Source organism: Heterocephalus glaber, unplaced genomic scaffold (genome assembly GCF_053883595.1).
Source record: "Heterocephalus glaber isolate CG9 unplaced genomic scaffold, H.glaber_assembly_v1.0 deba00001606, whole genome shotgun sequence".
Lineage (NCBI taxonomy): Eukaryota > Metazoa > Chordata > Mammalia > Rodentia > Bathyergidae > Heterocephalus > Heterocephalus glaber.
Window position 1 is genome coordinate 410,494 of NW_028258377.1, and position 14,225 is coordinate 424,718.

Consider the following 14,225-nt stretch of genomic DNA (forward strand, 5'->3'; position numbering starts at 1 on the left):
AAAATTTCCATTCTATCTAATTCTGAATTTACACATAGTATGGCCACATATTAACAATATAATTTTATATTTCTATTATAATGTTTTGAGATCAGATCTCTCTGTGCTGTCCAGGCTAAACTCCAATTCCTGGATTCAAGTGATCTTCCTTCATCAGCTTCCAGAATAGCTGGGATGACAAGCACATACCACACCAACCAGCTGTATTTTCATTTTCAATATATTTGTCCAAAAAAAAAATCAAATGTGCGGTGATGTATTTTCAACTCTAAGGTCCTGGATTTTGAGGCATGGATGTAGGTCATTCATTAACAAAAATGTTGTAGAAGGGGTATTTTCTCTGAAGAAAAATACAGCAAATTTTAAATGCATTTCCATATTGTCAATGCTGGGCAAAAGGAGAGAGGAGAGACCACATTGTCAATGTTGGGAAACAGGGAAAGCTACTCCCTCAAAGAATCTAAATGACCAAGGAATCTAAAATCTTATTTTTATGGACATTTAGCAAGATAAATGCTTGTAAAATTGATGTTAAAAAAGTGTATCTTATGCAGTACTAATGAACAAGAAGAGTGAATTAAAAATAAAACATTACTAATACTATATAGAAAAATGTTAGCTATGTAGGAATAGATCAATCAAAAGACAAGCTCTTCTACAGAAAATTCTAAATCCAAATAACATATATAATAGAACCTTTAAATAAAATGATATAGTACACCAACAGACAGCAATAGATAGCACAAATAAAACATTTACTGTAGAACAAATCTAAATAATAAGATATTTCAATTAAAATTTGAACAGTGATTTCCATAGAATGTTATAATTCTTAGCTTTTAAGTTGAAGGTTAAAGAATCACAATAAACCAGGATAATTCGGTAAAAGAAGAATTAAAAAGTGGCAGTGAAATTTAGTTTGTATTGTATTAGCACATGGTAAACACCTTGATCAATGGAGTTGAAGAGAAAGTCCAAAAACAGAACCAATTATTATGGAATGCAAGAAAAAGAGAGAGTCCAATAAATCACTCAGATAATGAAGGACTATGAATAATCAGAGCTGTAAAAATGGTACTTCATATGCTAAAATAACACTAAAGGAACACACTAAACAATCTATTTAAATTCAGGTTAACAATTCTACCATTAAAATTAAACTTTTAAAAATATTTTAGTTGAAAATTTAGATTCTCATATCTTGAGCTCTGCTGTAGAGTAGGCAATAGTTTACCAGTTTTATTTAGTATTCTCCAAAACACTTAATACATTTACTATATTAATATTAAGAACTTTTTCATCAAAAGAAACCTAAAAAAATCATAAAGAAAATTACAAGTGGGAAAAGATATTCACAATCCCCACAACTATGAAGAATATTACTGAAAAGATTTTTAAAATAATGACAAATGATTAAGAAATTTAAAAATGACCCAATTGAAAAATTATAACAAGTATACATGAAGCTGAAATATAAGCTTATTAAAAATCAGACAAAAATTAAATCAATAATACTATGAGTTACCTTTTTACATTCATTATATTGACAAAAACTATGCAATAATCCAAAATGTTAGAGGTATTGTGACTGCACAAATCTATAATAAGAATATCAATAAATGCAAATGTCAGTAGTTTTAGCATTATCACTTAAAGCCCAACATCACATATTTTACAAAGGAAAATCTCTACTCCTAAATTTATATTCAAGGGAAATTCTTGTTCATGCACAAAAGAAGATGCATTGAAGAATGTTCAAGGAATATTATTCACAATAGAAAAACAAAGGAAACAATCCAAATGTTTATGATGAGGAAAATCTAAATATAGCGGTACCTCAGTTCACAAATGCTTTTGTTTGCAAACAATTTGGTTTGCAAAAGAAGCATTTGGCAAAATTTTGTTTTTGCTTTCAAACTCTGCATCATGTAACAAACATGACTGCGGCCATCTTTCCCAGACAAATACAAATATGCCCATCTTTTCCAAAGTTGTGGAACAATCAAATTCATGAACTGAAGTACCACTGTAAGTTGAAGTGTCTTAGTGCACTGGGATATTATAAGGTTTTCAAAATAAATGAACTATTTGTGAATTACAACAAAATAATATTTGCTACAAAATTATAATTTCAAGGTATATGAAGCATTCAGGCTTTTAGAAGTAAAAATAACTAAAATTATAAATACAATTCTTGAGAAATATTTAGATGCTCAAAATAGTAAAAGAAAGCATGTGAACAATGGACATAGGCCTTAGAAACATAAAATTACATCAGTAATAGAGAGCAGATTAATGACATTGACAATACCATATTTGTAGAAATAGACTTACTGTCTGGTTGGGTCACTTGTACTTATTACTTGAATTAGAAAAATTAACTAAGCATACATAATTCATGAATGTTCATCGTATTTGTATAAACAATGAGAGAGATCTGAGTTTTATGATTAATCTGATTCCATGCTTATGAGATAAGGGAGTTCTAAGGATTGTGATTAACACTTCAGACAATTTATTCAAAAAAAGGCTTGATACAGAGAATGAATAGATACACTAATAAATGAAAGCAAAAAGTATTACTCTGTTTTACTCTAAAGGTTAATGTTACTGTGGTGAGGCTTTAAAAAGGACTCTGATTATACTGTGCTTAACCTAACTTGAATTTTCATGTGTAAATGCTTTCATATTATTTTTATTTCCTACCCGAAAAGCTAAGGCAAAATTTTAACCAAAGCCAATTGCCATATAGGCTCATTAGAGAACTCATCATATTGATCATTTTCTAGCCATGTCAGTGATGGTTTCTTTTGTGTGAGGTCTTTGGACAACAATATACATCATCTATCTATCACTACACTATTGAGGTTAGTCCAGGAACAATATCTGGAAAATGGACAGAGAGCATAATGGGCTATGAAAAAAAGATCATTTTAATATGTGAGAATGTGATAACTTGCTTATATATTTGTCTTCTCCATTAAAAGAAACTCTTTGAATGTAAGGACAGTACCATTTCAAGAGTTGAATTACTGATGGCTTAAACTCCATAGAAGTTTAAGTAGTAATTGAATGAATATAATATATGATGTGATATACCTCATTATATATCATAGATTGGCCAAAATATCACAAAAATAGTCATTTTGTTGGCACAACACAATGGTACTTTGGAATTAACTGTAAAGGAATGTTTCTGATGAGAGGAAATATCTTAATACACTATGCAAATTCAATCATCTCACAAACATTTGAGAATGTAATGTACTCCTATTTCTAAAAAGTAGCCTAGAGAATCATTTTTCTCTTCATAATCCCCATTTATTAGAACTTTCCTTATTTAACCTGCTTACTGTTTCCATTACATTTGAGGATTGCAGCCCCTGTCTATCAAATGCAGTAACTGTCACATTTCTCTGACTTGCTCCCAACTGGGCCACTCTGTTTGGGCAGCACTTTCTCTGACAAGAAATGGCACTTTGGATGCTCACATAAATATACACACTGGAGAAAAAAGAAAGGAGCCAGAATGGGTTGGTAATGACTATCAGAAAGATTTCAGATAAAACCTCTGGAAAGCATAGCCCAAAATAATGAAATTAATACTACTACCAACTTCTCAACAACAGTCTAATTGTTGATGGGAATGAAAATGACAGAGCACAAGTAATCGTGGTTCATTAAATTCATTTATGTTTTTACAATTGTTTAATCCATGGCTATCTATCTATCTATCTATCTACCTATAAATATATCTTTGCAGATTAGAGGAGAAAGAATGGGGAAGGAATTCTTGCCAAATATGTTAAATATGGGTTGGGTTCTTATTATATATGTATTGCCCTCAGTTTTCCCAGAAATGTGACATTTTAAAATTTTTTCTCCAAAATAAAGGAGGTGGGTAGAGGAAAGAGATTGCAAAAAGCCAGATACAGGGGAAAAGTAAAAACTGTATCATCCTATGCCATGAATCCTGTCTGATTCCCTCAGACACCCTCAAGATGGTCCGTACAGGGCTTTCTTCCCCTCAGAGACCTAGGGAGGATTGGCAGAAAGGTTGTGAGTATGATGGGTGGGAGGTGGGAGGCACAGGCTGGGGCACTGCTCTCCTTACTTGTAAACTTGTAGTTTCACAGAAAAAAGAAATAATGCAGTTTTAAATAAAGAAATTCCTTTTCACAAAAAATATATTTACTATCACACCATATCTAATTCCATTGTTCTTTTCATTGGCATCTAATCAATGGAATTTTGAATTTTAGTACATTTTGTAAGGACATGGGTTAGTAATATGAGATGATCCATGCATTTAACATTATACATGGAAATGCTGTCAGCAATTAATTTATTAAGGAAAGCTGGGTATTTAGCTCAGTGGAGCCATGCCTGCCTTGCAAGCGCAAGGTCCTGAGTTGGATCTCCGGTACCAAAAAAAAAAGAAAATTATTAAGGAAGTCTCTGAAGTCATCAGAAAAGCATAACATTATAAATGTAAGTCAGATTTCCGGAGCTTATGTTCCTTGTTCCTATTCCCTCTTATATTTCTAAAATGCACCAGCAAATTCTCTGGGATCAAAACGTCTATTATTTAAGTAAAGATTTGTAAGGAAAAAAAAACACAAGGCAAAAGGCTAAAGAAAATGAATAAAAAGTAAGCATTCTGGTGCTAAGAGTATTATTGAAGTATGAAGGCAAAAAATGCCTTTCAGAGACTAGTAGTGCAGAGATAAAATTGCAATGCACTTGAGAGATGACTACCACATTTATAGATGTAGAAAATTTCAGAAGAAACAAAATATTCCTTAAACATATTTTAAAGCATCTATTTTGAACTTAAAACCTGAAATTGTGAGGAACTCAAGCCTTGGATAGGAAAAGGTAATTGCCTTACCAGCCATATGGGTTAGAATAAGCACCCACATATAAAAAATTACAGTGGCAGGTAATGAAGACTAATAAAATTGTAAATTATAACTTTAAAAAAATAAGGGTTATATATCTTCCAAACAGCATTATAAGCTTATTCAAATGACATTAGCAGCAGAAAACCCAGAGCAATATATAAAATAAAGTAGAACTGACATTTGAATGTAACGTAGTCTTGAAATGGTGTCCTTACAGCAGTTAAATGATAACCATGAAATGCTAATTAAATACCAAGTGTGAAGAATGAGCTTGGACCCATTTTTTAGGAGAAGTGAAGTAATATTTTACACAATATGTTTATCATTTTAATGTATAAAATATATAAAGTTAAATTCATTTAAAATGATCAAAGATCAGGAAAATAACTTAAATATCAATAGCAAATTATATTTCAGTGTTGTCTTTGAATGAGGATTACTCAAGGGCTCAAAAAAATTATAAAATGAAACTTAGAAAAAGAGCTCAAGTGTAATCCTTAAAAATGGAAAAAAAAGTATCATGTTGAACATGTCATCTTATTTTTACCAGTCATGGAAAAAGGTTATTATGACATACATAGTCAGATAATAATAACATGTTATATAAACTTCTAGCTATGTGCACCCCTTCATAAAGTGCAGTCTAAGTGGAACTCTTTATGAATAAGCAACATATTTCCATAATTTATAAAAATAAATACAGACAATTAATTTTATATGATTTTCAATGTATCCATTAATTTCATTACATAATTCCTCATACATAAAAAGAACATTCATAGAAATTAAAAAGTAACATTATACTTTCTGAAATACTGAATAATCCTAAATGTTAATTTAAATATTTCCTCCATTGTGAAGTCTTCTAGAAAGTGTTTAACTTTATGTTCTCCTTCATCTATGGTTAAAAACAACTTTGCACGTAACATCTGGTAGATATGGTAGCTGGCTGTGGTGGTGAATACCTGTAATCCCAGCATTTGGGAGGCTGAGGCAGGAAGATCGCTAAGAATTCTGGGCCAGCTAGGGCTGCATAGTGTGTTCAAGGCCAGGTTGCTGGACTACATAGTGAGACCCTGTATGAAAAAAAAAAAAGAAATGATTACATTACTATGTTTGTTTGCAAGTCTCTTCCTCCGTGCTTCTTGAAAATACATTTGCACACATCAAGTTCTGTGAATTACTTATTCAGTGAATGAAAAATTATGTGTTTTGCTACTTTATGACTCAGCATCAGCTATAGAGCCCTGGCAGGGTCAATTATTTTGATGATTTTTTATTACAGTTATATTTTGATACTAGGCTGCTTTGCAATTCATGAAATTTGGTACTTGATGCATTTACACATGAAAATTTTGTCCCAATATCTGTCATTTGTTTGCTACTCTAGGTAAATGGAACTAGTTGGTTTCTATTGCACTGAAAATTGTTACCATTTCCAACCAAAATAATTTGTTTCGTAACTGTGTTTGCTACTTCTTGTGTCTTCCAGAAAGAATTAACAACTAATGCATTGACACCACTGTGTGCAGATTCTTAACTCTGAGTGAACAGCAACTATATATGGCTTTTCTATTTTCTGTCCATCAAATTGATGTTCCTAATTCTTCAATATCAATTCAAATGCATCGTCTATTATGAAGCTTTCTTTATTTGTTTCCTTGATTTATAAGTCTTTTGTTTTTTGTTTTTTTTTTTTGTGGGTTTTTTGGTTTTTTTTTTGGAAGCGGGGATCGAACTCGGGTCCTTGCACTTGCGCAGCAGGCAGCAAAACCACTGAGCTAAATCCCTGGCCCTTTTGTTGTGTTTTTAATGATCTTGTCTCCATGGAATATTTTAAAGCTAACTTTTTCATGCTAGTTTTTTTTCTTACCGATTTTATGTTCCACAAGGGATTAACTGTAACTACAAGAAAGAATCCAATTTGCCCACATTAGCACAATATTCTGCCTAGAACTCAATAAATTTTGCCTTTTATTAAGTGAAATTAACTGCATATCTATCATTGGGAAAAACCAAAGAAAACTGATTAGAAGAAAACATTTGTGCAAAAATGGTAGTCCACAAATAGTCTCTTCAAAATAAATCTCTAGTGGCCAGGGATTTAGCTCAGCGGCTCCAGCACCTGTGGCGCAAGTGCAAGGTCCCGAATTCGATCCCCAGTACCAAAAACCAAAATAAAGCTCTATGCAGATAACATAGGTAAAAAGAAATGTTCAAAAATACTTTCAATTTTCTTTTCTTAAATCAATGTTTATCTTTAATGAAGTTGAGTTTGAGACAAGGCTTATAAAAAGTGATATTTGTTTTTTGTAAGATATTTTCTATGCACTTTCTATCTTATTCTGTTGCTTGCTAAATAATTCTGCAATAAAAAGCAGCTTGTGTATGAAATTGTCACTGGGTGAAAAATCTACCTAGACTTCCTGTGACTAATTTTCACTAAAACATGATTAGATTGTACTCAACAGCTACTGAAAATTTACCGTAGAACATGGAAATGTTCATTACCTTTAAGGTGCTTATCATATATTATATTTTGCAGTTAAAAAACAATAGCCTCTTGTTCAATCTAAACATAGATCATCCTCAAATTATAAAACCGTGTTGTGGAGGATGCCTTGTAGCAATTGCTTTTATCTTCTACATGAGTTACTACTTTTGCCAACTGATTCATTTTAAATGGTAACGTGAAGTAGTATTTGGGAACAAAACTGGTGCACATTGAGGTTTATTCTCAAGATCCAGAATGTAAATTTGATGATTTATGAAGGCTTTTAAAAAGTTAGTGGCAGACAAAAACAAAATGTTGTGAGAAACAAATGACTGATTTAGCTAGTAGGCTTAGAAGCAGAGAATCAAAAATTACAAGAATCTTGAAAAGATATGGCACATAGCCTTAATTTATGGATTAGGATGCTTTAAGACAATGGAAATTAAGAATTCTCCAGGGGCCTCTGGGTATAAATAAAAGAGCAAGGGGTTTAAAACCATGAAATCAGTGCCACACAAAAACATAATTACAATATCCGTCTTCATCATTGGTACAGTATAAGCCTCTAAATACCTTTCTTCTCTTCTATATTTTCTTTATATTTTCACTGGTATAAAAGTCACAACACAGTGAATAATAATGTTCTTTTATAAGCCAGACTTCATAGATTCATAGATTCATAATAAAGATTATAGCATAATTTTTGTTACAGGATTATTACCTGCCTGGCAAGCGCAAGGTCCGGAGTCCAATCTCCAGTACCAGGAAGAAAGGTTAGAGTGAGAAATTTTCACATGAAATTAATATATATGGATATTGTCTCCAATGTCATTTCAATACATTTTGCTTATGAAAAAATCTAGTATAAATTCCCTACATTCTAATAACAAGATATAATTTATTTTGTACAATTATTTTGTGTATATCTTACAGATACTGTGGATTATAACCCTGGATAGATTTCTGCTATTTAAAAAAAAATTACTTCTGAGAAGGTAGGAGCCTAATTTTTAACTCACAAATCGAAGGGTATGGGAAATCAATCATGCCATGATTCTAACACTTTGGGCATCATTTTATGCAGGTATCAATCTTTTAAATTCTTAAACTTATGCTATCTTTCAGGTTATTCACCCTTTAAACTGACATTTTCCTAAAAATGTGCATAGGCCATAAATAAAGTCAATTGCCCAAACATTCTTATATAAACCTACTAAGTAACTGAACCAAAAGCTTCTCATCAGTCTACACTTTCTAACCTCATCCGATGCAATAGCTGTGTATTCTTCTCTAAGGTATCTATACAGGTTTTTCATGGTGTTTTTGAATTTACTGTGAAAATGTAACAACACTCATGGTCAGAGTTCACTGAAAAGTGGACCTTGATTCATAATAACCTAGTGCATATTAATATGTGTTAGGCACACATTAACCTAATAAACAAGGCTGGAGAAGAAAAGAATCTGTCAATTGCAGGGAGAGAGACTATTTCTTTTTACAAAAATTTTATTTTATTGATACATTTTATGTATACAGTATAATGACATTCATCATTGGAAATTTGCACCTTTACATAATCTCTCTTGTTTCTTACTTTTCTCCTTTACCCTGCCCTCTCTTCAACCCATCCATCCCTCCCTATTTACAAAGACTTTGTTTTCATTTTATCATTTTTTCATATTAATTCCATTCCTTTCTTTCCTTTCCCCTACCTCTCCCCTTTCCCCTACCTCTCCCATTTCCCCTTCCTCTTTACCCTTTTTCTTCTTATTGCACATTATCTATTATACCTTTAGTCCTTATTTACACTTTCAGTTTCTCACACTAGAGAAACTATTCAGTATTTACACAAGTGTCCTATTTATTTCACTTAAGAGTATCTCCTCAATGTGATCCATTTAACTATAAACAACTCTAATTTCTCATTTTTTATAGTTGAGTAGTGCTCCATTTTATAAAAAAATACCCACATTTTCTTTATCCAGTCTCCAGTTGATGGGCATTTGGGCTGTTTACAAGTTTTAGCTATCACAAACTGTGCTGTTATGTACATGGGTGCACATATAGCACTGTGGTATGATTCCTTTAATTCTTTGGGGAAAATACCCAGAAGAGGAATAGCTGGGTCAAATGGGACTTCCAGTCCTAATTCTTTGAGGTGTCTTCATACTTATTTCTATAGTGGTTGCACCAGTCTATACTTCCACCAGCAGTGGAGCAGTGTTTCTCTTTCTCCACAGCCCTGCCAGCATTTGTTACTGGTTGATTTTATGATAGCAGCCACTCTTTCTGGGGTGAGGTGGAATCTCAGCATTGTTTTCATTTGCATCTCTTGAACGACCAGTGACGTTGAACATTTGTTCATATGTTTATTTGCTATTTCTACTTTGTTTGAGAAATGTCTGTTCATTTCAGATGCCCATTTTTGGATCAGTTCTTTAAATTTGAGAGGTCTGATTTTTTAAAGTTCTTTATAGATTCTAGATAGTAGATCTTTGTCTGAGGAAAAGCAGATGAAAATTTTTTTCCGCATTGTGGGTTGTTTCTTCACTCTGTTGGCGGTTTCTCTTGCTGTGCAGAAGCTTTTTAGGAAGAATAGATCCCACTTGTTGATTGTGTTAGTTCACAGGCAACTGAAGTTTTGTTCATAAAATCTTTTCCTACACCACTGTCTTCAAGAATCCTGTTGGGCTGGGGATTTAGCTCAGTGGTTTTGCTGCCTGCTGCGCAAGCGCAAGGACCTCCTAAGTTAGATCCCAGGTACCAAAACAAACAAACAAACAAACAAACAAAAGAATCTGCCTAACCTCTGTTCCAGCTGGTTTGGGATTTCTGTTTTAATATTTTGATATTTAATCAATTTTTATTTTAGTTAAGTGCATAGTGAGAGATATAGGTCTAGTTGTAGTCTTTGGCAAATTGAAACCCAATTTTTCCAGCACCGTTTATTAAAGGGGCTATTTTTCCTCCAATGAGGGTGGTTGGCTCCTTTGTAAGAGATAAGGTTGCTGAGTGTGTCTGGGATTGTTTCTCCATCTTCTAATCTGTTACATCGTTCCTCAGGTCTGTTTCTTTGCCATTACCATGCTGTTTTCATCACAGTAGCTTTGTAGTATAGTTTCAAGTTGGGCGTTGTAATACCTCCTGCCATATCTCTGTTACCTAGAATTGCTTTTGCTATTCTGGGTCTCTTCTTGTTCCAAGTGAATTTTTGGATTGTTTTCTCAAGGTCCATTAAGTATGCTGCTGGGATTTCAATTGGGATTGCATTGAATCTATATAGCAGATTTGGAAGCATGACCATTTTCACTATATTGATCCTTCCTACCCAGGAGCAGGGGATGTCTTTCCATTTTCTGATATCATCTTCAATCTCTTTTTTCAGAGTGTTATAGTTTTCAGAGAAGAGGTCTTTGATTTATTTTCTTAGGTTGTTTCCTAGGTATTTCACTTTTTTTGGATGCTATTGTGAAAGGAATTGTTTTCCCCATTTCTCTCTCAGTGAGTCTGTTTTTTGTGTACATAAAAGTTATTGATTTTTGTATGGTGACCTTGTATCCAGCTACTTTACTGAATTTGGTTATTAAGTCTAGAAGATTTTTGGTGGAGTTCTTGGGGTTTTCTGTATAGAGTATCAGGTCATCTGCAAATAATAATTTCACTTCTTCATTTCCTATCTTTATTCCTTTTATGTCTTTCTCTTCTCTAATTGCTGTGTCTAATGTTGCCAAAACTATATTAAACAGAAGTGGTGATAGCGGACATCCTTGTCTTGTTCTTGATTTTAGTGTGAAGGAGTTCAGTTTTTGACCATTTAGTATGATATTGGCTGTTGGTTTTTCATAGATGGTTTTTATCAGATTGAGGTAGAGATCATCTATTCCAATTTTTTCTAGGGTTTTATCGTAAATGCATGTTGGATTCTGTCAAATGCTTTTTCTGCATCTATTGAGATGATCATGCGGTTTTTGTTCTTGGCTGTATTGATAAAGTGTATTACATTTATTGCTTTGCGTATGTTGAGCCATCCCTGCATCCCTGGGAAGAATCCCACTTGGTCAGGGTGTATGATCTTCTTGATGATCTTCTGCATTCTATTTGACAGTGTCTTATTAAGGATTTCTGCATCTATGTTTATAAGTGAGATTGGCCTATAGTTCGCTTTTTCGGTTGGGTCTTTCTCTGCTTTGGGGATCAAGGTGATGCTTGCTTCCAGGAATGATTTCAGGAGTATTGCTTACCTTTCAATTTCATTCAAGAGTTTAAACAGTACTGGCAATAGTTCTTCTCTAAATGTTTTGTCGAATTCAGCAGTGAAGCTATCAGGACCCGGGCTTTATTCACTTGGTAAGTTTTTAATTATGTTTTCAATTTCATTTATTGATATTGGGTTGTTGAGAACTTTTAGGTCTTCTTCATTCAACTTTGGTAGTTCTTACATATCTAGGAACCTGTCTGTTTCTTCTGTGTTTTACATCTTATTCGCGTATAGCTTCTGGAAATAGATATTGATGATCCTCTGGATTTCTACTGGGTCCGTTGTAATTTCAGTCTTTTCATTCCTGATTGCATGGATTTGGGCCTTTTGCTTCTTTTTTCTGGTAAGATTGGCTAAGAGTCTGTCAATTTTGTTTTTTCTTTCAAAGAACCAACTCTTGGCTTCAATGATTTTTGGTATTGCTCTCTTAGCCTCCATTGCATTGATTTCTGCTCTGATCTTTATAATTTCCTCCCTTGTATGAGCTTTGGGTTGGTCCTGCTCTTCTCTTTCTAGAAGCTTGAGGTTCTGCATAAGGTTGTTTTATTTGGCTCGCTCTGTTTTCCTAATATGAGTATTCACTGCTCTGAATTTCCCTGGTAAGACTGCTTTCATTGTGTCCCATAGATTCCGATATGTTGTATTGTCATTGTCATTTAAGTGAAGGAACTGTTTGATTTCTTCTTTAATTTCCTCTGTGACTTATTGGTTATTCAGAAGTGTGTTGTTTAATTTCCCCCGTGTTTATGAAATTTTTGTGGGTTCCTTTGCTATTGACCTCCAATTTCATCACACTATGTTCTGATAGTATACAGGGGATAACTTCAGTTCCTTTACACTTACTTAAATATGTTCTATGAGCGAGTATTTGGTTTATGTTGAAGAACGATCCACGTGTAGCTGAACAGAATGTGCATTCTGATTTTTTGGGGGTAGAACACTCTGTAAACATCTGTTAAGTTCATTTCTTCGAGAGTTTGATTGAGTTTTAGTATTTCATTGCTTATTTGTTGTCTAGTTGATCTATCTATTTGTGACAGTGGGGTATTGAGCTCCCCCACTACTACTGTATTACTTCTTATATGATTTTTCATGTCCATTAGTATTTGTTTTATATAATTGGATGCACTAGTGTTTGGTGCATAGCTATTTATGAGTGTCATTTCTTCCTCTTGGATTGTTCCCTTTACAAGTATGTATTGTCCTTTGTCTCTCAATCAGTTTTGGTTTGAAATAAACTTTATCTGCAAAGAGTATTATCTGTTCCTGCTTTTTATTGGGTTCCTGTCACATGGAGTATTGTTTTCCACCCTTTAACTTTCAGTCTGTGAGTTTCTTTTTGAATTAAGTGTGTTTATTGTATGTAGCATATTGTTAGATCTTGCTTCTTGACCCATTCTGCCCGTCTATTTCTTTTGATTGGTGAATTGAGACCATTGAAATTGATGGTTATAACTGATAATTATTGACTTATCATTGTTATGACATTTTCTTTTTGTTGGATTCTCCCCCTGTGCATTTAATTTCTTGTCATGCTCAATGGATTAATTCTGCTGTTCTCCCTGGGGTTTTGATCTTCATTGTCTCTTTCTAAGATATTGTCTAAAATTTTCTAGAGTGTTGATTTGGCATTTGTGAAGTTCCTAAGGTGCTTTTTGTCATGAAAGTATCTTATTTCTCCATCAATTTGGAAAGATAGTTTTGCAGGGTACATTAATGTGGGTTGGAGGCTGTTTTCCTTTAGGGTTTGGAATATGTCACTCTAAGCTCTTCTTCCCTTGAGGTTAAGAAGTCCGCCGTGATTCTGATGGGCTTTCTTTTGTATGTGCTTTGATTCTTTTCTCTGCTTGTAGAATTTTGTTCTTCTATTGGGTTTCTGGAATCTTAACAATTATATGCCTATGTGTACTTTTTTTTTTTAATCAAGGCTATTTGGAGTCCTATATGCCTCACTTATCTGTATGTTAAGTTCTTTCCCCCTGCTTGGGAAGTTTTCTGCCATCACTTCTGTGAACAGTTTTTTATGTCAGCTGTACTCTCTCCTGTTTCTTGACTCTGGTCAGTCATATGTTATTCTTCTTTGCATCATCTAGCAGCTGCTGGATTGATTTCCTGTGGTCCCTTATAATTTTAAAGTAATTTTTCTTTTCATGGTCACTAATTGTAATCTTATCTTCCATATCTCAAATTCTGTCCTCATATTGGTTTATTCTATTGCATAGACTTTCAGTGGAGTTTTAATCTCCTGGAAATCTGTTTGCATCTGTTTTTATGGATTCCATTTCTTTCCTATGTTAGGATTCCATCATGTTCCTCAGATCCTCTCTAGATTTATTAATCATGTCTTGTGCTATGGGCACAATGTTTGTTGTTACCTGAGAAATTATTTCTGTTTTCATTTTTTCCAGATCCTTTATTATTGCCAGTTCAGGGAGTCCAGATGCTTCAGTATCAGATTGTTCCATCTCCTTTCTCTTTGGGGTTGCCTTAAGTGATCTGGCAGTTTGGTTTTGATGCTTGTTTACATGAGTTCTCATTTTCCTGGGATGGGGGGGTTATACTGGCACCT